Source organism: Gopherus flavomarginatus, chromosome 3, assembly GCF_025201925.1.
Source record: "Gopherus flavomarginatus isolate rGopFla2 chromosome 3, rGopFla2.mat.asm, whole genome shotgun sequence".
Classification (NCBI taxonomy): Eukaryota; Metazoa; Chordata; order Testudines; family Testudinidae; genus Gopherus; species Gopherus flavomarginatus.
The window spans coordinates 12,729,436-12,750,342 of NC_066619.1; the positions used below are offsets into that span (position 1 = coordinate 12,729,436).

At 41.1% G+C, this 20,907-nt stretch overlaps 1 protein-coding gene across 1 annotated transcript in view; it reads left to right on the top strand.

Moving 5' to 3' along the window:
* The first annotated feature begins 9,962 nt into the window (after nt 1-9,962).
* Nucleotides 9,963-20,907, top strand: part of LOC127046507 (urea transporter 2-like) — a 197,614-nt gene continuing 186,669 nt past the window's right edge. The window contains exon 1 of the mRNA XM_050943634.1: nt 9,963-9,995. The gene's annotated coding sequence lies outside the window, so the exon portion shown is untranslated. The remainder of the gene's footprint in view (nt 9,996-20,907) is intronic.

A 20,907-nucleotide genomic window follows, 5' to 3' on the forward strand; every position in this document is an offset into this window, starting at 1 on the left:
AAGTAGATGTTTTATATTGAGAAAATAAATCCAAGTAGGAGTGAGGAGAATTTATCTAATTCCCTGTCTTTGTACTCAAGTGCTTCATTTTAGACTTTCCTTTTTAGTGTTAATCATCTACAGTTAGATTTATAAAAAGGATAGAAAGAGAGGCTTTATTTTTTTTTTTGGTTTTGTTTTTTAACTTTTACTTAGCAACATGAGACAGTGGCTGGACCTGAAAAATTGCCCAAAACTGCAAATGTTTTCCCCAAAGGCTCCCAAATCCCTGGCAAACACAACTGCTTTCTGGTTTATTGATAGGCTGCTAGGATTTTTAAAAAGAGCTTTAGTTAGGAAACCAGACACTAGGAGAACACGTGAGATTGTCAATACGTTCTAAAACAAGCACATTAAGGATTTGGGAAAGAGCATTGGTGCCAAGTTGTGATTTCAGTAATATGGGTGTAAATCTGGAGTAATTCCATTAACTTCAGTAGAGTTGCACCAGTGTAACTTAGAGAAGAATTTGACCCCTTTGTGTCTGGGGAAAGGTGAGAGATACTGCAGGAGGACAGAGCGTCCTGAGAAGAGTATGCAGGAATGGCTGATGAAAAACATATGGGACTAGAGAGAAATGAATGGAGAGGGATGCTAACTAGCTGAGCTTGGTAGCTTCATCTTCATATTTCACTTGCTTGATGATAATCTGATTTAGTGGTCATAGTGTACACATTCTCAATTTCAGCATAAAAAGGAGCCAAGAGATCTTATGCCTACACTCAAAAATCTGTGTAAAATACTGCAACTTTCCTTATGTGAAAGTACATGGTATTTGCTATATGGGTCTGGGGGAGCCTATGGCAAAGTTAACATCCAGAAACTGCAAGGATATAATATCTCTTTGGGAAGCTACCAACAAGGTCAAATCAGTGCTGATGGGAGGATTGCTAATATATTGTCTGGTGAGTGGCAGCAGAAATCAGGAATAACGCAGAGTTTAGGTATATTCTTAGCGTAACTTGGTGGAATTTTTTTTAACTCTATATACACCAGGACAAAAATGGCAAACATGCAATCCCTTCATTCAGGAACCTCAAGCCAAGCACCAATGCATGGTTCCTATGGAAAAAAATCTGCATAAAAATTGACTGTAGTTAGAGAAATTAAAGCAGAGAACAAACTGCCTTGCTGTTTACCACAGCTTCCCCAAACAGAACCAACATCACAAAACTAACAGTGCAGCATTTTTTGAGGCTAAACAGCACTCACCTGTTAGAAAAAGAACCTATAGGACTATATGCAATCGGTGACTTCCCCCATCACAATATATAGTGCATATGTGCACGTCTATCCATTGCAATCTATATCTTACATTGGATATAAATTGACCTAATTCTGCACTCAATCCATTTTTCACCTCCTTGACTTCATGGAAGCAACTCCTGATTTCCACTGGAGTAAGAGAGAGGAGGATAAGACCCATACAATACAGCTCAAAGACAATGGTGAACTTCTGAGAGGCACAAAGAGTTAGGAGCCCAATTTCCATTGATTTTTTTCTTTCAATGGGATTTTGGTGCCTAACTGCTCTTTGTTCCTTTGCAAATCTGCCATAACATTTGTAGCACCCCTTTGTTTGCCTTATGTGTTTGGGTCTTTGGGGCAGGGAATGTCTTCTCCTACGTCTATGTACAGTGCCTAGCACAATGGGGCTCTGATTTCACTGGAGGCCTCTAGGCACTCCTGTAATACAAATAATTTTAGCCAGGGTGGCATAATATGTTCCAATATAATGAGTGCAGATAAACTTTTAATCAAACCATTAGTTATTCAGCTTTTATTTTAGTACCACCCTTAATAGTATTCACTACCCAACATTCGAGCAAAGTCCTCTCTTTCGGGGGGGCTGGTTGGCTTGAAGGATTAGTGAAGGCATATGGAGTAGAATGCGTTTCAAGTCATCTATGAATATATTTTTTTTAAGTTGGATATTTTTCTATGCCAAATGCACTAAATAGCGGCAGGACATCCAGCCCATAACTCATTGAAGTGAACATTTCCGGTCTTGATTTCAGTTCCCCTTAAATCACAAAGCCCTGTTCCCACTCCACTGCTGGGCTCCAGCCTCAGCAGGTGGTAATTTCACAGATGCTGGATGAGATCTGCTGGAGCTGTCTCATAGGAACTTAAGGAAGCAACAGTTTGGTTACATAGTGCAGTATTGTAGTGTTTCTATTCCTGCACTGTTTTCTGTCCCAAAGGTTATAAACTAACTATATTAAAAATCCACTTTGGAAAACTGCTACATAAACTGCTGTGGGCTGACTCCATTCTCCAGCAGGGCTCTGTGGTATCTATTGATATTCAGCCCTGAATCTAAGTGCCTTATGATATATAGCCTATCCCTCACCACTGCCTTCTGCTGGACAGAACGAGGTCTGCTCAGTGCGCATTATCAGCCCTTATACTAGGGTAGCTAAATGAGATCTTCCTTTTGTTCCAGATGTATGGTACTCTATTTTCAGAGCCAAATGTTCTAGGCTCTGTTACTGATGCTGCATGTGTGCCGCTTAACAGACGATTGGTTCCCATTGTTAGTAGTAGGTTACAATGTGTATAGTGCACTTTGGGGACTTCATCTCCAGGTTCCTGCCTACAGAGCACAGAATGAAGAGAAAATCTAGGGGCTGGCCAGAAAATCTCGAGCTCCTCACCAGTCAAAATATTCTCACAGGCCCATGAGAGAGCTTTCCCAGCCTCCCCAGATAAGTGGAGTGTTGGACATTGATGATCTCCCTTGCATCTGACTTTGTACAGGGCAAAACCAAGTCTGCACAATTAGATGTAGGCTGAGGAATCTCATGGAGCTAATGTGACTTCAGAGGTGCCTCAAAGAGAGAGGGGAATATTTTTTGTGCTAGATGCTCCCACCAATTTTTGCCATTAGGAAAGAAGTTAAATAAAGCTGGGGGATTTTGCAATTAAACTTTTTATTGGTCAGAAAATGTTGAGTTGTCAAAACGAAAAGTGTTTTTGGGAAAGGATCAGTTACTGTGAATTTCCTGTTCTCCTCCCCGCCCCCAGTCAAAACTTCCTGTTTCAACATTTTTTAAATGGAAGAAGTAAAGGTTTTCAGGTTGAAATGAGTTTTTGCTTCAAAATGTAAGTTAAAGTATAGTAAAAATATAAAATGTAAAAAAAAAAAGGAAAATAAGGTTTGAAATCTAAATGGAACATTTTGATTGACCCACTCACACCTGGGTTGGGCCAACTCTGGTGCTCAGCCCCTGGTGCCAATCACTTTGGTTAATTTTGCAGGGAAGATGTATGCTGAAGGAGGAACAGAGGCAGTGAAAAAAGGCACTTGGGGAAGGGTTTGGGGTTACAGGTCAGCTGGGTTGCCCCATGCAATCCTTAATATAAGACTCCATGAAAGCTAGTTCTGGCTTTGGACTATAATACTGCAGCTTAATGCATGTCTCTTCAGGTTGAGTGATCCCCAGTCCCAAATTCTGAATTCATAAAGTAACGCACCAATATGTAGCACCCCATGACGCACTTTCTTGCACAATGTTAGCTGTGAACACGGCCATCTGCAAAACAGACTTTAAAAGGCTAGTGTTGTATAGACAAAGTTCACTACCGTAGTACGTTGTGCTCCCTATGGAAATAGCATATTTTACCAGGATAATACCCAACCAAAATAAAACAAATTCTTTATAAGGGAGTGTGTCATTTTTTGGACTGTTGAATATAAATTAGGAATGTTTAAGAAGCTATAAAACAGGGACTACCGCGTGTAACTCTAAATGAAAGCTCCTCTGCGAAGAACTGTACCAAAAGAAGGTAAAATACTGGAATTAAGGAGGACAGAATGCACTAACATCATCATAAAGCATCAGGGCAGTGGTGTATTTTGTTCCCAGATGAAAAGGTTTTTTCTCATCTGTACAGAATTTAGATTTATGTTCCTCTCTCCTATTAACCTTGTGAAGAGCTGTGTGTGGGAAACACCTTGTATCAGGATTGGAATACAACTCTTGTATTGAGCAGTACTGAACACATTCACCTGTAGTTTTATGAGTATGAGCCACTTAAATAATCCTAATTACTTAACTCAGTTCCGTAGCTCATTTTCTGGTGGCTGCAAAATAGGAAATAGCCTTGCACCACAGCTTTCTGCAAGCACTGATGGAGAATCTATTTGCACAATCTTAGTCGTGGGGGGGAAAGGCTGACTGTGTCTAAAGTGCAATGAAAAACATCCTTTGGGTACAGAGTCATCCAAGGCATGCAAGCCCCCAAAGGCTCTTTATGCTAGTCTTGTGGTGTGGACCTTCTCTAGCAATGCAAAAGTTCAGCCCACCACAGGAAGTCAAAACCGCAACAAAAGCAAAAAGTTTCAGAACGAGGGGTGTAGATCTGCCTGGGGAAAAGAGAGCTCATGTATCTGCTTTCTGAGACAGACTGATCCAAACTGAACCTGGAGTTCCACATGAGAGTGTACCGACAATGTGCATAATGGTATAATATTTTGGGGTTTTTTTTCTATTCCTCTATTTATACCTGCTAACATATTGGTTGTTTTCCCCTCACCCCCCCCCCCACACAATGCTGATGCATGTTGAGCAGATGTTTTCACTGAGCTTTAATGCAGTAATATCCAGGTCTCCTTCATGACTGGTTATAGCTAATTTACAACTCAGCAAAGTAGAGAGGTAGTTCAAATGATTTGCTTCCTTGGTGCATTACCTTACATTTGTCAACACCCAATTTAATCTTTCCATCATGTGATCCATTGGCCCGGCTAAGGTAAGTCCTTCTGAAGCTCCTAACGGTCTAGTCTAGTCTTAAGTAACCTAAATAATGTTCTCATTTGCAAATATTGCCACTTTACTTTTCCAACTAATAAACATATTAAACCACACTGGCCCTTGCATGGAAATTTGGGCCATCCCACTATTAATCTTTCGCCATATTTGAAAACTATCCATTTTTTCTACTTTTAGCCAATTTCTAATCCATTATGTTACTTTACTTCTCAGCCTATAACTTTTCACTGGCCACCGTGAAAAAGTGAATTCTGTTTCTAGAAATATTGCTGTTCCCAGTGATTTTTCCTCTTTTTAAGTGTAGAGAATCTCTTTCAAATCAGCAGAATCTTTCAAAATGCTCTCAATATTTTACATGTAACCCCTGCAGTTTCCGTTATCCATTATTTTATGGACATATTCAGAAACTTCTAGCACATTAGAGGGGCAGGATTATCCTTTGCAGAAGCTATAAGCAGTTTGTCTCTATCATATCATGGTCATGTGGGTATTTTGCTGTTCTTTTTTTAATGATAATTTCAACCAATTTTCCCAGTACTGCAGTAAGGCTCACCTGGTCTGTAACTCCCAGAATCATTCCTAGTCCCTTATCTAAAGATAGGTATAACATTTGCTACCTCCCACTCCTCTAGGGGTACGTCTTCACTACCCGCCGTATCGGCGGGTAGCAATCGATTGCTCGTGGATCAATATATCTCGTCTCATCTAGACGCGATATATCGATCCCCAAATGCGCTTATATCGATTCCGTAACTCCACCAACCTGAACGGAGTTGCGGAGTCGACATAGGGAGCCGCGGACATCGATCCCGCACCGTGAGGATTGTGAGTAATTCGATCTTAGATACTTTGACTTCAGCTACGCTATTCACGTAGCTGAAGTTGTGTATCTGAGATTGATTTTCCCCTGTAGTGTAGACCAGCCCTAGTATAGTAACTAAGGTGATATTAAGAGAAGAGGAGCTCGTTCCCAACCTTAGTCTCTCTTGCTTTGGGAAGTGACTATTTTTTTTCTCTTGTGTGGGGAAGGTTATTTTTAGGCTTCACCTTTCTTTCCTCCTGTCTTCCTAAATCAACCATAGAACTTTTCTCCAAAGAGAGTCCTCTCTGGGCTATGGCTTATCTCAATTCTTCCCTTGCTCCCCAAGCATTCTTCCTTAGCAAGTCACCTGACCACATTCCCCTCACACTGATTGGAATAGAAGTTCCTGGGAAAGTGGCAGGCCTAAGTGATTGTGGAAACCCTAAACTAGCATGAGTGATTGCTCTTAAGTGGATAGCAACACGTTGGGGAAACAGCTTGATCCAGCTCATGAGTGACAATGAGCTCTCATGACCTGAGCCTGGGACTAGGAGCCATGAGTCCTGAGTTCTTAGCCTGGCTGTGCTAATGATTTGCTGTGTCATGTTAAGCTAGACCCCAAACCGTGCTGCCTCTGTTTTCCTAGTCTGTAAAATGAGGATAAGTTATAGATAGCACTCTTTATCTTTCCAGCTCAGCTTTGCTTTCCTGTCCCAGGAACTGCAGAGCCAACTTTCATCCGCGCAAATTCTGCCATCAGATAAACACCCTCAAAAGCCAGTATTCCGTGAGTTCCATATCTTATGTGGAAAAAGAAAATGCATATGTGAATTCTCTAAAGGTAGCATATGTTTTACATACTGGATTCATGTGAGATCGCATAGTGTATTGACTTGGGTAAGAAGCAATACAAAGGCATTCCCTTTCTGATATTAGGGTTTCATGCTCATTTAACTCATGTGAAAATAGACGACAACTCAAACTGTCTATGGGTCACATACTGCTTTTAGTTACATCAGATTTACAGCTGTGAAACTCCAGGTACTTCAACATTCTTACCACAGTTCATTGCAGGGACTCAGGAGTACACAATGGCAAATCCACCTGTGAGATTGGGGCCTTTATTTTATTATTACTATTTGTTTTATATCTTTTTCCAGCTGTACACAATGACAGCAACCTGATGCTCACAAGCAATCACTTGTCTCACCATGGCATTCATATCACTAATGATTTGGATACAGCGATGATCTCGCTTAAGGTCATGTGTGGCTTTTGTCAATGCAATTTTATAAAGCAGTATGAATAGCTTCTTTAGAGATGAGTCAGCATAGATGAAGATGGTGGTGTTGTTGCTCTGTATCAGAATTGAGGGTCTTTTTACAGGCTTTCTTGAACATCAGAGCATGTCTTAATTATCTTGCCTCACTTCTGATGCTCATTTTGTTCTCTCAGGTGAGCGGGGATAGGGTTTTTTTATCATAGAGCTTAGCGGAGCAGGAGGAGGAGTGTCTTCCATATTATTGCTTCTAAAGATAAAGGTCTGGTGAAGTTGAATGGCTAAAGACTGATGGAACAAATGTTTGCATGTTGACTAGCAGGAGAAGCAATGCCAGACACTGAAGCCTCTGATATTGTATGTTCTGATAGTGCAGAATATCTAGCAGTGTAGTGTTCTTAAATAGCACTTTCAGAGCCTAGCCTTTTTGGGAAGGATCCTTACTAAGAGGGAAAGAATTCATGAAGAAATTGTGTACATTTCAGCATAGGTTTTTGAGGCCTGAAGAGACCATTATGCTCAGAGCCGGTGCAACCATTTAGGTGACCTAGGTGGTCGCCTAGGGCGCTGGCATTTGTAGGGCACCATTTTCTTCGGCAGCAACCGCGGCGGCCGGATCTGTGGCCGCCCCAGTCGCTGCTGGCATTTAGGCGGAGGGAGCTGGGGCAGGGGAGCGCGGGGAGGGCCGCCTGCAGCAAGTAAGGAGGGGTGGGCGGCAGCAGCAGGGGAACTCCCCGCCCCAGCTCACCCCTGTTCCACCTTCTCCCCGAGCACGCCATGGCCGCTTCACTTGTCCCCTCCCAGGTTTGCGACGCCAATCAGCTTAGGCACTGCAAGCCTGGGAGGCGGGAGAAGGGAAACTGCCATGGTGTGTTGGGGAGGAGCAGGGGTGAGCTGGAGTGGGGTGGGTGCCTCAGGGAGGAGGGGGGAGCTCCCGTGGGGGGGCCGCCTCAGGGTGGGTGCGCGGGGGGCGCAAGGTGGAAGTTTTGCCTAGGGCACGAAACATCCTTGCACCGGTCCTGATTATGATTATCTAGTCTTCCCTCCTATAAAACACAGGACCTAGAACCTTACCTAGTAATTTCTGCACTGAGCCCATAAATTCTGTTTGAACTATAGCATATATTTTACAAAGATGTCTAGTCTTGGTTTAAAGACTGCAAGTAATGGAGAACCCATCATGTTCCAATGGTGAATTATTCTCACTGTTAACAAAAACAAAAACATTGCACCTTTTTTTTCTACTTTGTATATGTTTAGCTTCAGCCTCCAACCACTGGATAATGTTATGACTTATCTAGTATCAGAGATAATTTCCCAACCTAGGCATTAGTAGATAATGATGAAGTCACCTCTTAACCATCTCTTGGGTAAATTAAATAGATTGAAATTCTTAAGTCTCTCATTAGAATACACGTTTTCCAGAGCTCAAATCATTCTTGTAACTCCCTTTTCTGAATCCTTTCCAATATGTCAACATTATTTTTGAAGTTGTTAGCACCAGAATAGGACATAGTATTCCGGTAATGGTCTCGCTGCTGGCATGTACAGAAGCAATACCATTCTTTACTCCAACCTGATATATCTCTATATATACAGCATTGCTTTGAGAGCACATGTTCAGCTGGTTATCTACCATTATTCCTAAGTCCTTTTCAGTCTCATTATATTCCAGAATACAGTACTCCCATCCTGTAAGCGTGGCATGCATTCGTTGTTCCTAGATGTCTGACCTTTCATTTTGCTGGATTTAAAACTTTTATGGTGTTCAAGTGAGTCCCCCCCCTTACCAAATGATCCAGATGGGTCTGTATTGATTTGTTCCCATCATTATTTACCACTCCATGAATTTTTGTCATCTGAAAATTTTACTAGCAGTGACTTTACCAATGATCTAGAAGAAAATATCAAGATACTTGAATAGCACTGGGCCAATAACAGATCTTTGTGGATGATGATTTCCCCCATGATAAAAATCCATCATGATAAAAAAAATTTCTTTATACACAAAGAATGTGGAATGAGCTGCTTATCCTCTTCTCTCATCTGATTCATATTTAGAACAGATTCCCCAACCCATACCCTATCTCGCAACTTTGATTAGAACATTGATTTGTAAGTACTTCAGGTTCTGTTCTTCTGAATTGTCTAACTCTAAAGGAGGCAATGGTATCTTTGAAGTGGATTCCCATGTTCTCTCCCCCTTCTGCACATGTGGAAACCCACCATATGCGCGCACACACACGGCTAGGATCATGAATTCGCAATCCCATGAAGTCTGAGGATCCACAGGGAATCATGTCCTCCATTCGGTGGATTATGGGGCATCGATGGCTATGTCTACACTACAAGTTTGAAACTGCCTGCAATTGGTGGGTACATACCTGGCATGGCTAAGCCATGCCTCTGTCGCTGCTGTGCATGCAACCACAGTTACACTGCTATCGATACTCGCATGAGTATGTGTACAGGAGCAGGACTGTCACTCCCTAGTTGGTAGTGCAGACATAGCCTCTATTAAGTGCCAATGACAGCCTGCACTGGCCCAAGCAGAGCTGGATGAATAATGGATTTTTTTGGTTCTCTAGCAATTCCAAAAAAGTAAAAATAATCGTTTTGGGTCAAAATGAAACTGAAATTTTTCAGGATTTTCAGTAAATTGGAAACTAAAAATAGTTGTAGATCAAACTAAACATTTTGTCTGGCCTGAAACAAAATGTTCTGTTTTGATTTTGAGTGTTAGTTTTTGTGGTGTGTTGTTTTGTTTTGTGTGTTTTTTTTTAAATGTAGTTGAAGAAAAATGTGAAATGAAAAGACCTTTTGAACAGGAAGATCAAAATGTTCCATTTAAAAAATGTGGCAATGAAAAGTCTATATTTTGGGTTTGGGGGTTTTTTGGTTGATTTTTGAAACAATCAGCAAAACCAACACACATTTAAAATCTCTTTCAGGGTCACGGAATCTGCATCTTTTTTTTCTGAAAAACTATTTCAGATGAAATTTTTCACCCAGCTGTACTAGCTTTCTGGCAGATTCCCCGGACCATGGTCACAGTGTCTTAGGCAGACAAGAATACAACCCTGCCTTTCAGTCCATGGAGGTAAGCCCCATCCTTAAACACTTACACAAGATCTTCATAGTGCTTTTACTAAAATTATGTATAGTTCTCAAGCAAGCCTCAGGAACCCAGGGGGGAAACTGAGGGTCAGATTATCAGAACTGCCTTCTAATATAGCATGATTCCATTTCTGTGGTGTTCAATTTTAGATAGTTATGTGATTTCATGTTGCCAGTCTCATGATTTTTTTGTGAGTCTCATGGTACTTGATGTTTTTGTAAAGCTCCAGCTTCTGGAGTCACGTGAATATGTAAAATCTCAGCTTTCATTACAAAAAAGTAAAAGTAACTGTGAGGGTTGGAAACATGTGGACAAAAGCTTAAAAATGTTACCTGAGTGCACCCTAAAGGCTCAGAAACCAGAAAGCAAATTAAAAGAAGCCAAAATGTGTTTTAAAAACACCCACATTTTTTAAGCCAATTTCACGATTGTAGCACATAGGACTCATGACTTTTTTTGAATGCATGGGGTTAATAATACACCTCTACCCCATTATAACGCCACCTGTTACAACACAAATTCAGATATAATGTGGTAAAGCAGCGCTCTGGGGAGGCGAGGCTGGCGCACTCTGGTGGATCAAAGCAAATTTGATATAACGCAGTTTCACCTATAATGCAGTATGATTTTTTTGGCTCCCGAAGACAGTGTTATATCGAGGTGGAGGTGTACAGGTTATTTACACAGGGACATGCAGAGTGTCAGTATTATGACTGGAATTAGAATGCTTGAGCTATTGGCTCTGAATTGTGTTCTTCTGCCTGTATGTTATGCTGTTTTAAAAATATAGCTTTAGTAGGTCACTAAAGAACTGCTTGTTTGTCCCTCCATCCAGCCCTTGTCTCTTGATGCAGGAAATCAGATCCCAGTGATATACTTGGATCATGATTTCAATTTATATTACATTGTCAAACTTAACACAGATATAGCTGGGCAGGAAATGTTTTTTGTTTTGTTTTTTTCTATCCCAAATTGGGATGTAAAATTGAAATCTCAGATTTTCACAGACCAAAATTCTATTTAAAAAACAAAAATCAGTTTGGGTCATTCATAATGTTTCAGTTAGATAATTTTAAATGTTTCATTCTATGTCGATCTTTTCAATTTTTATTTTTTACTATTATTTAACGTAAATTTCAAAACAAAAAGTAATTTCATACCCCACCCTCCTAAAAAAACTATTACTTTTGGAAAAAAATTGACAATTTCAAAATATTTTTTTCAGTTTTTTCTCAAAACAGGAAGTTCATCCAAACCAATGCTTTCCTGTGAAAAGTATCAGGTTTTAATGAATCTGCATTTTTCAATGGAAAAACTTTCATCAAAAAATTCCCAGCTAGCTCTAGTCACAGTCAGGGCTTTCAGTCCAGCCTGCGGGATTTTCAGAGAGGCCCCGGTGAGTTTTAGGCATTCAACTCTCATTGACGTTCAGTTGGATTTGGGTGCTTTACTCACTTAGGCTCCTTTGAAAATCCTAGACTATAAGAATAATTTAATCGAGGAGCCCTATAGACACATTCATCTCTAAACACTCAGTTCAAACCCAAGCCAGATCAGTAGGTACTGGGTTTGGGCTTGGGCAGGTGGATGGGTCATGTGCCCAGGTCTCACATGATAAGTTAGGGGTGACACTTCCTATGAAAGGCAACCTGCTCAGTGAGACAGATTGACAGAACTGCAGGTAATGCTGAGCTAAAGAGAACCTGAAGAAGGTCTCTCCAGAGAGTCCCAAGCTCTGGAGCAGGACTGGCTGAGCTCTCCTGTTCATAGGAAACTGGAGAGGTGAGAGACACAGGATCTTCAACCCTGCTACAATGGTGGATGAAGATATCTTGCTGCAAAGTGTACTGAGAGGCCATGAGGAAGGGTGTTTATAGAAGGAAGTAATCTGGATTGGAAAGCATGGAAGGGAGTTGATGCTTGCACTTGCTTATGGGTCCAGGGGGGAAAGAAGTCCCTTTCTATTGCACTGAAACAGCAAGGCAAAAGAACTGCTGCTGAGCCCAGGAGAGGGGTGGACAAAGAGCTAAAGCCTAACACGGTGAAAAGATTGTGTGAGGATCCACTGTGAGGCTGCTGGATATGTGTTTTTGTTGGACATTTTGTTTACCTCCTGGAAGTGGGGATAGACTTCATAATTTGTCTGGACAACTTAATTGCTAAGAAACATGAGAATCAGTGCATACAAGAGAAGGTGATGGAAGGGCCAGGCGGCCACCAGAGCATGACGTAGGGCGCTGACCTGAGTGGGTAAAATGAATCAGCAGCAGAGTCCAAGGTAGGATTCCTGTCAGTATTTGTTGTATTAGATATTAATATTCTATTCCCTTAAGCCCATCTTTCCCTTTTCTCAGCCTTGATCCTCTTTCATAGGGGACACAAACTGGTTCACTCTCCCTTTTTGTGGTCTTCCACACTCAGGCTAGCAAAATAGCTGCATGTGATTGGAAGATTTACGCTCTTTACTCTTCTGGAGTGAACATAATTCATACCAATGAGGACCTGAGGTCCCAGAGGTGATAGTTTAATGTTGTAATCGCCAACATACCCCGACCCATGTATCAAAGTGGTTAAACAAGTGACTTCTGCACCCATGGCCCATATACTGAAGTCTGCCCTTTCGGCAGTGGGATACGTTAATTATTCAAGAGATATGGAAGAACATGTTAAGGGGAGAAAATGCTACCTAATGGAAATTCCCTTCTGGTCTGACAGCAAATACGTAGACTCAATGTGTATTTCCAGTCAGATTGCAGGTGGAAAACGGTACAGAGCAGTGATTTGCCACATTTTACCCCAGAGAGTGCATGTGCTATTGATGCTAAACAGAACTCTTGTATTTTCAGAGACTCAAAGGGCTCAATTTTTATATACACCTGATTAAGCTGCACTCACAAAGAATGGGTGTACACTGAAACCCCACATCTGCATGTTGCCATGTATTTAGCTATGGGATTGTTATGCCTTGTTTTCTGTGTACTGCACCTTCAAAGGCCATCTAATCCTACTTATGTACCAAGAGCAGCCATTTTGTATCTGTTTGAGTGCAGAGTGAAAGAGGGAGGATGCACATACCGTACTCTCTTATGGAGGCCATGCTTTTGTTCATAATTGTTTGTTTCTTTTTTTATTGTAAAGGTCATTCTGGCTGCAAGTATATGGTGGTTATTTGAATGCAGAAAATACAATACACATAATACCCATTTGTGCATGTAATTAGGCTATTTGCTCATGCAAAATAATGCTTCTAACCTATCTAAGTCTCTTTCTTGTCCTCAGTGGGTGTCTCAGTGTAGTAGCATCCAAGCGCTTCAGTTTTCACCTCTCTTCTTTTTAAACAGCCGTGGGGAACCCATTTCAAAGGCAAGAGAGAATTTTAAGTAAAGAAATAAAAAGTCAAGGGAAACAAGAAATACTAATGAATAAGTGAATCATTTCGGTAAAATCAATCAGGAAGGAGCCAGAAAGGATCAAGACAGGATATAACTGATGCAACCATCCAAGGATGGAGAGTGTCATTAAGGGAACTAAAGTGAGATGAAACTATCAATGACTTGCTCTCAAAAGAGCCTGATGCCTTTATTTCCAAAGCATTCCTGTTTAAGTTTCCTGGAAGGACTAGCGAAATATATTCCTCCACCCTAAGCGTCTTGGATGGTGCCATGCAGCTTTCCTTGCCATTATGCCCTTATCCAGTCATCCTTGCCATTCCCTTGTACTAAAATAAGCTGAACCTAATAGGTGGAAAATACATCTATTAAATATTTTTTTTTCCATTTTACAAGCTCTGCAATAAATTATAACCAAAGCTGGCACTCTCTGTGCCTGAAGCTATAAAAAGCTTAGAGTAGCATCTGTAACAGCAGTTGCATCATCTGGAGGAGGGAACGGGAAAAGAGATAAAAGACGTGCAGATGGATTAGACAACAAGAGGGAGAATTTTGCTAGTTCTAACCATTGTCCTTCACCAGAGGGTCAGTGCTTCATCTGGGTTTGAGCCAAACCATTGCTCCCCATCTTGCTCACCCACCCTTTCACCCTGTGTACATCATCATCTTTTTTTTTTTAATCCTTTTAAATAACCAGTAACTCTAGGGAGGAGGTGGTTTGGGCTGTAATTAGTGGGGCACGTTTGATGCCAGTAGCCACAAGTTCTTCAAAGCTTGTGGTCTTCAGAAAAACAGAAAAACCAAAAAAAACCACTTGGTCTGTTTTTGCAATTCATTCACCAGAGAAGAGAATGTACAGTGAGGCCCTTAATGGTGCTTAGTAGAATCCACTGCCTTCACAGAAAGTACTGGCGGTTGTGGCAACATAAGAATACAGCATGCCTGGTGAGGGGTAACTAAGGGCCAGGCCCAACTACAGGCCTGGGGACTGGGGGAGTAGTGGAGTTATTTGCCATTTTGTTGAAGTGAGAGGAGAGTTGGGTGGGAATGTGGGAAGTTCTGTTTTTGCCCTGCTGAGTTAAACGGATGGCTGGATTTTTCCAGGAACAGCTGTCTAAGTGGCAATTGTCAATATGGGATTGAATGAAGTTGGAATGTCCAGAGGAAGAGGGGTAGGTTTTGGAAATCTCTGTCTTGACATGGTAGCTGAGCCAAAAAAGAGGATAAGGTCACTGAAGGAATAATATGGGTAGAAGAGAAAAGCAAAGATGGAATCCAGTGGGGACAGGACACAGTGGGGAAAGTGTAGTTGGAACTCTGAGAGTTTCTAGGGGCCATAGATAAGGGCCTGATGATGCTGGGTGCTGTACATACACAAAGTCACAGTCCATGCCTAGGGTGACCAGATGTCCCAATTTTATAGGGACAGTCCTGATATTTGGGGCTTTTTTAATATGGGCTCCTATTACCCCCCCCAAATCCCATCTCGATTTTTCATCCTTGCTATCTGATCACCCTATCTGTGCCCCAAAGAGATGACAATCTATGTAGGCAGCACAGAAAAAGTATTAGTGTCACCATTTTACACAGGGAATCTGAGGCAGAGCCAGGATTTGAATTCAGATCTCCTGAGTGCCCATTCAGGTTCTGAGCCACAAGAACAGCCATCCTCTTTAAATAGACCTAAAAATACCCAACTGGAATGTGCCTTTTAGCTTACCAGTATCCATGCCCTGCTATTAAAATTATATATACAAGACATTTGCAAGAGCAAGCTGGTTACCTATTAAAAGTTAGTAACCTGAAAAAATTGTCCTCTATTTAAAACCATAGGGCTCACCGTGGCTTTTAAATGGGCATAAAAGTTTATTTGGGTGCATAAATACTGTACAGTTTTTCCAAGGGGAAAAAACCCTGTCTGCAAACTGCTGAATGAAGTCATTAGAGTCAGCTGCATAACCTCCCATCCAAGTCTTAAACCAGTGCCACTATAAACCTGATTCTTTTCACTTTAATAGAGAAACCACTGTTGTAGAAAGGAAACCCACTGTGGGGCAATTTGTTCTCTCGCCACACGTATATTGGCTACAAAATAGTCAGCAACACTTAGACATTAGAAGGACCCCAGAGAAAGTTAACACAGATGATTAGCCCTGAAGGGCCTGTATGATGATGAGAAGCTGAGTGAATTAAATTTATTTGCCTTAGAGCGAGTCAGTGGAGTTGTGTTCAGGTTTACATTATTTGCATTTGGAGATCTCACCGCATCAGTATAATGGGAGAGGGGGATTAGTTTGCAACAGCAAATTTTGTGGTGATTATTTTTTTAATTCATTTTTTTTCTCACTGCTGCTAGCTGATTAAGAAAAATAAGGGCATCTAGGATTCTAAGTGTTTGAAAGGATCCTTCAATGACTGCAAGAAACACTGGGCTGCTTGAAAATGTCGGCACTTTACACTTTATGTAGGACTGAACTGATTGCGACAGTGAAGAGAACAGGAGTGATTCAGAGGTGAACCAAAGGTCTCTGTTTGATATGTGAACGCATGTAGAACAGTGGCATGAGGGAAAGGAGACTGGCTCTATAAAAGGTTGGGTTCATTCTAGCAACAAAGCATGGCAGAGAGAGAATTTGATGTGTCTGATATTTGTTGCATCACCGCAGCACATGGTGAGTTGCCACTAAAAGTGAGAATAGGTCTAAATTGTGGCGGGCAGGGGTGCATGTATTACATGGTGTAGGAGTAATACAAAGTAACAGTATTTGGTTCATTCTCTGGGAATCTCAAAATCTGGGACAAAACACTGACCTTGTCTCCACTTTCTTACCATTTGTAAGCTAAGTAACACAAGTTAATGGCTAAGGCAGTTGTTCTCAGACACATCAGCAGATCAAGGTAAACTGAAGGACAAACAAATCACTTAGCGTAACATTTTCAAAAGTGATTTAGGCATGCAGAGTCTGAGGGCTTCTCTATACATGCCAAATTGTACCACTTTAACTATCTTGGTATAGTGAAACCAGTACAAATCCCTTGGCCAGGATGCAATTATACTGGTGTAACAGTGTCTTATACCAACATAGTTTATTCCCCTTCTCTTACAGAGAACCCCCCACTAGGAATTGTACTGACTTACCTATTTTAACTAAAAGAAATCACACTCCTAACCAGAATAGTTAAATCAGTACCATACCTAAGTGGTGAGCAGGCTGACATTAAGCTTGGAAGTCACTTACGTGCTTTTGAAAATGTTACCTGTAGTTTCTCTCTGCCTCAGTTCCCCAGGTATGAAATGGGGCAAATAGCACAGCCCAACCTCCTAGGGTAAATACATTGAAGCACTTTTCTTAGGGACTTTATAATCTTTAATGTGATGTAAGAACTCTATGTTGAGGAACGTAGGTAATGCTCAATGGTGGTTTTGTGCAACTGACCAGGATGACAACCATATTCAGAGCAGTACAGGACATCACAAATCATCAAGTGGAGGCTTTTTTTAAATCTTATTGATATTATTTTACTACTCAGATCTCAAGGGAATTAACCGGTTCCACATTTACTGTTTCCCATCAACTAACCATCTGTAGGCAACACCTTTTTAACAACTTGCTGGAATACATTTGCTGGACATTTTGTCATTGTAGTATATTTGGGATATCAAAAAAAACAGCTGGTAGAAGGCCATAAACAAAGACTTTATTATATATTGTTTAGATCATCACTTTAGTTTTGGAAGGCTGACCAAGAGTGCTAATGCATAGCAACATTAAAACGTATCTTTATTGTTGCCGGGAAGGCTAAAGGTTACTTCACTAATAATATGCAAATGAAGCCTTTACTACACATAATGAATAATCACTTCAGATTAAAGGCAGAAATTTCCTTTAGTAGTACTTGCAATAAAACCTTTTGCATGAAGTTAATTATTAATTTAAAAAATTACCACTTCAGTGAGCCTGGATATATTATTTATTAAATGTAATTAAAGTATTTGTTAGGCAAGTAATAAATGATGAACAACAGCAACAGGGTGGCTTTACTGTTTTATAAAATAACTTTGGCCAATGTTTACAAGCAGTGACAGTAGCCCTCCTCTATTGTTATAACAGATTCATTATCTGCAGGATGAGGGATGTAATTGCTTGCATGTGTCAATGATTTTAACTGGGTGGGGGAGGAAGAATTGGGAGTACAATAACTGGAGGCTTCATCAAGCCAGTGGTCTCAGCTTCTATTTATCAGTGATAATTTGCTTTTCCTGATGGAACATGAATTAAGGTTTCACATGACTCTATCCACCACTGACAGCCTCAACCTGCCCATATGCCCAGAGTACTGACTGCACGTAAATCAAACCTTAGGGTGTTTCCAATGAGAATGGCATTCACTCTCATTGGCAGCAGTGACAGTAGTTTCCATTGAGCAACCAACCAATGTTTCTCAAGCTGCAGCTTAAGTGTCTTGTCAAAAGAGTTAGATTTTATAGAAAGGAGAAAAAGGAGAGGTGGGGGACAGCCACAAAGAGCAAAGCAACCTGCCTTTTTTTTATATTCCTGGAACAGTCCATCATGTTATCAATGGTTAAACTGTTTAAAGATAGTAGGCTCATGGTTAGACCAAGGAATGGGGAGCCAAGACTTCTGGGTTCTTTTCCTGATTCAGCCACTTAAGAATTGTGAGCATAAAACAGTTATCCTTGTGTGTGTTGAGTAGTACTTTTTCTTCTCAAGTAGGTCCATTAATATGAAGTCTACTGTACAAATGTAATTTCCCCCCTGTGTATGACAGCCTAGAATCAAGCATGAAGAGGGATTGAAAATTATTAAAGCTGACTAGAACATTTTAACAATGATTTTTCATTTTTGTCAACATTTTCCGTGGAAAACTTGTGATTTTTTTTTCTCAGCAAAACATTTCAGTTTTGCAACAAAATATTAAAACTTTTCTTGGGAAAACAGATACTTTTCATTAGTCAAACTCAAATTTTCATGAAAAAACAGTTTTAAATGGAAAAATGTTGACCAGCCCTAAAAATTATAGTGGGTTAAGGAACAGAGCTTGCTATGTCGAGGGGTTTGCAATGGTGTTGCAGCCATGTTGCTTCCAGGATATTAGAGAGACAAGGTGGGTGAGGTAATATCTTTTATTGGACCAATTTCTGTTGTAAAAGAGACAAGCTTTCGAGCTGCATAGAAAATGTGAAGAAGGTTTCCCCCTTCATTTCATGGTGGAGGATGAGGAAAGAGCATAGGATCAGCAAGGGACTTCAGCATTCGGGATGGCCTCAGATAGGCACCTGTGACCCAAACTGCCTCTATGCAAGTGAGCAAGGAGCTCACTGGTATCTAGTTGTGAGTGTCAGCTGGCTTGACCAGTTCAGTGTACCCCAATTCATTAATGTCAAATTGTATCTGTTATGCCTCATGCAAAGTATCAATAGAAAACTAACACCCTACTGACCATGAATATTCTTGCGTGCTGCATGTACGGTGAACATATAAGGGACAATGCAAATATGGAGGAAATGTCAAACTAAAATTTGTTTACCCAACAACTCTGGGAAGTGGATAAACCGTTTTCTCACAAACAAAGGACAAGCCAGTGCTTCCAGACAGGCATCATCAGAGTCTACTAGCAACCACATGTCAAGTGGCCATTCATTTAGATTGAAGAGGGCAGGAACAAATCTATTTTTTGCATAATAGCAAACTCCAGGAGGGGAATATATCAGCATAGAATGACCTTCGCCACCAGACTCCATGTCGTTTTCCTCACAGCTTGAATGAACTTTATTTGGGGGGATGCATCTTCAAAAGTTTCATTGGACTATAAAAGAGAGAAACAAAGAACCCTGTGTTATCTTTCACCTACGAAAACAAGGAGAACCAGCACCCTGTACTTCTGTGGTGGGTCCTGATTGAGAGACAAAGAGTGATAAATGAGAAAAAACCTCTTAAACCAAAGCTGTACATTTCTAGCTTAAATTTTAGACTTTCCGATGCATGTTTTTCACTTTTATTTGCATGTAACCATCTTTCATTTATTTCTTTTACTTGGCTTCATTTAAAATCCTATCTCCTTTTGTTAATAATCTGGTTTTACTTTTAATCTAAATCAACCCAGTGCTGTTTGAATGGACATCACTGTTAACTCCAGTTAAAGTGATAAGCTGTGCAGTCTCTCTCTTCAGAGGGGCAAATGAGTCTTCTTATTCCCCAGATGATCCAGGAAAGGGCTGAACTTTGCAGAGCAAATGGTTTGGGGAAAATTCAGGACTGGGAGGTGATGGGGTCATCTTATCAGGTGTAACCAAAGTGGTGGATACCAGAATATGGCTGGGATGTACCAAGCAGATTGCTGGAATCAGAGTGCTGAGCCAGAGCTGCTGAAACGCACAGACGCTCATGCACGCTTGTCTGCCGGCTGTGGGTGTACAGAGCGAGAGTCACAGCAGCAGAGCATTTAAGGCATCCAAGGTTACAGAGCAGATAGTGACACAAGCCCTCAATGGTCTGGATTGCACCCCAGAATGTGACAGCACCAGCCTCCTTGATTTTGTTTAGATGTCTTCTGTTTCTCCAGTATAATTAACCTGCAGGGATGGCTATAGCATATGAGCTCAGTCAGGAAGATGTAGGGTGTTGCCTTAGGTGGTTGCCAACTACTTGCTATTTGATATCCTTGTCATAGTATTTCTTCTGTTCTAGTTTCCTCATATGTAGTTCTTCTGTAGCTATGTAACTGCTTCAGCATTAATTGTCTTTAATTGGTTAAGGTTTCTTTAACTGTCATCTCAAGAAGCTATTAGATGTTGGCACTAAGGTTTTTGTCCTTCAGTCTATAAGTCTCTAAACTGGTGGTCCTCGAAAAGCATTGTTTTGTGCTGAGAAAGTCTCAATATTAAATATGAATCCTTTGAATTTACCAGGTCTTTTAAATATCAAATTCTTTGCTATTTGAACTGAGTATTCTGCTAACCCATTTGATTGTGCAAAATTGATTGGATTATCCCAAGCCAACCAAACTGCAATTTGCATTGTTTTATTCCAGAGTCGCTTAATGTGTTGTGTAACCAGGGCCGGCTCTAACATTTTTTTGCCTCCCCAAGCAAAAAAAAAAAGTGCTGCAAGCACCGCACCGCACCGCCAAACCCCACCCCGAGCTTCGCGCTGCCCAAGTCTCCACCCTCCTAGCACTGTGCCGCTGAAGCCCACCCCTGCCAAGCACCATGCCGCCCAAGCCCCACCCCCCCCAGTGCCGCCCAGCCGAACCGAAAAAACCAAAAACAAACCCCGAGCACCAGCCCCGTCCCAAGGTGCTGCCCCAAGCACATGCTTGGTAGGCTGGTGTCTGGAGCCGGCCCTGTGTGTAACAGTCCTGCTAAGAAGTAATCTTTCCCATTTAATTCAAATAGATCTTTGCTAGCCTTAGATCGTGGGCTATCAGGAATCTAAGGACATTTCAGTGATTCTTTTGGATTCTATTTCCCAAAATAGATTACC